This window comes from Lygodium microphyllum, chromosome 29 (genome assembly GCF_053477565.2).
Source record: "Lygodium microphyllum isolate KBCC chromosome 29, Lygodium_microphyllum_v1.1.10, whole genome shotgun sequence".
Lineage (NCBI taxonomy): Eukaryota > Viridiplantae > Streptophyta > Polypodiopsida > Schizaeales > Lygodiaceae > Lygodium > Lygodium microphyllum.
The window spans coordinates 93,333,354-93,336,005 of NC_141163.1; the positions used below are offsets into that span (position 1 = coordinate 93,333,354).

General features: G+C 38.0%; 1 pseudogene; it reads left to right on the forward strand.

The window, feature by feature from the left end:
• The first annotated feature begins 1,676 nt into the window (after positions 1-1,676).
• Positions 1,677-2,407, forward strand: LOC148010915 (uncharacterized; annotated as a pseudogene).
• The last annotated feature ends 245 nt before the right edge of the window (positions 2,408-2,652 follow it).

Genomic DNA, 2,652 nt, shown 5'->3' on the forward strand with positions numbered 1-2,652 from the left:
AAAGACCCAGTAATTTTTACTGCTTTATTTGCACAAATGTTATTGGTCTATATTGCGTCTTCACCATTAAACAAAACCTCCTTTTTTTATTGAGCAGGATGTAGTACCACATCCTCAAATGGTCCCTCCAGGGCATCGAGAGGCTGCAAAGCGTCGATGCGAGGAGGCAGAGTCCTCAAGAAGAGTAGAGACTGATGACTACAATAGCAGCCCACTTCAAATGCCCCATCAAGTTTTGGAGGAAGAGATTTTGGACAACATGGTGCACGATTTATTTTTCCATGAGGTTGGGGGGAGGGTGCCACTAGAGAGACAGATGACCTGCTACACATAGCATCAAAAACTCCATTGTACGAAGGTTGCACATACTCCGTTCTACGTATATCTCTCGACATACTAAACTTACAAACCATTTATGGATGGAGTAATGCTAGCTTGAATGCATTATTGAAGTATGTATCATTTGATATTAATTCATAAATGCTTCTAGACAATATTCGCGGTTTGTTAACTCTTTTTGCACAATATATGCAGGTTATTGTCACAAATGCTTCCAAACGGAAATAAATTACTAACTAGAAGGGAGCAAGCAAGGCATTTCTTGAAATCTCTTGGAGGTCTCGATTACGTTAAAATCCATGCATGTGTCAATGATTGCATCTTGTTTTGTGGGGATCATGCATCTGCACGACAGTGTTCTATTTGTGGTGAACCAAGATACAACCAGGAGATGAAATGAATGGATGTGCCTCGTAAGGTTTTGCAATATTTTCCTATTATTCCACATATTCAACTTATGTTTAAGTATGAATCTATTGCGAGACTCATGTCATGGCATGCTAGTCACCATTTAAGTGATGGAAAGTAGAGAATTCCTTCAGATTCACTAGCTTGGCAACATGTAGACAATTTGTGGCCTACTTTCACAGAAGAGCCTAGAAATTTGAGATTTGGTCTAGGATTAGATGGAATAAATCCATTTGGCATCAAAAGCACCTCATATAGTATATGGCTAGTGGTATTGGTGAACTATAATATCCATCCGTCCATGGCAATAAAAAAAGGATATGTAATGTTGTCCTTTTTGATTCCTGGAAAACACAAAGTAAAAAGCATGGACGTTTACTTAGAGCCTTTGATCGAGGAGCTAGAAATTCTATGGAGAGGTATTGAGGTGCAAGATGTGAGTGCATCATTGTCCTCTAGAGATTTCACTTTAAAGGGCATGTTGTACTCTATTTTATTCATTCTTACCCTTAATCAAATATATGTCATCATTAAGCCACTTATTTTTATAAGTTTAACTACATCAGGATATCATGCATGTCCAATTTGCAATTCCTCTCTGGTTTCTTCTAGACCGACATGCTTGAAGAAGGTTATCTATGACAATCATCATCATTTTCTTCCTATTGACCACCCCAAATATGCACCCCCCCACTAATGGAAGAACTCGAAAACATTTGACCATTCAAGATTGGAAGGATACTTGGACACACGCCAATGATCATCCTCCACTCAACATGAGTTGGTAACTAGTTTACTTCTTTTGTTTTCTTTAAATACACTCCATTATGAGAACAATAAATAATATATTGTTTGTGCCTTGGATTCTCTATATTTTTTTGTCTCCCATATTGGACTGAACTCAAGATCAAAATCACCTGTTGGACCCCATGCATATATTCAAGAATGTTGCCTCTACATTATGGGATCACTTAATCCGAGCTCATGATTTTGTCAATATAAGGAAGGATTTACCTAGCATTGGACGTTTGAGATGAGCTTGGCCACGCATCAAACCCAGAGGAAAGATCGAGTTACTGCGTGCACCTTGCATGTTGTCGAAGACCGAAGAAAAGATGGTGAAGAAGCACATATGTAGCTTCCGAACTCCCACAGGATATATGAGATGCCTCAAGGGAGCCTTCATAAAGAAAAAGAAAAGAGATGTGGAGCAACTATCCAGTTTGAAGTCTTACGATTGGCACAAAATGATTCAGGTAAGGATTTTCATAGCCATAAATATATTAATTAGTGGAGTAACTATGTAGACTAATTAACAATGTATAAATATTTACATATAGTTCATCCTTCCTACTAGCATATCCCATTGTATTTCGAAAGATGTGCATGATATCATTTACAAGATGGGTGAGCTCGCAAGGTATGTATACATTATACTTATTTTTTAGTTTACATACATCACGTAGTAAACCCCCTTGAATTTATGGATAAAACTAATCATCGTTCTCAATTGCATGTTGGTAGATTTGTGAGTTTGAAGGAAATCGATCCAAATACATTGCAAGAGGCTCGAGTATTGTCCATTGAGGTGGTTTGTTTGGTAGAGGAAACTTTTCCTCGCTCCATTTTGACTCTCAAGTACACTTACTCGTACATCTAATTGATGAGATCACAATTTGTGGGGTAGTTCATGCAAGCTGGATGTTTTTTCTAGAGTGCTTTATGAAAACCCTAAAAGATTTTGTAAGGCAAAATGCACGACCCGAGGGAAGCATGGCTGAGGGTTGGTTAGTGCAATCATCCCTTGTACAAATCTCAGAATATCTTACTAAAGTGGACCCCTCTTTACCATGAATATGGAAAGATGATGAAGATTTGAGGATGACGTGTATAATACCTCAAGAA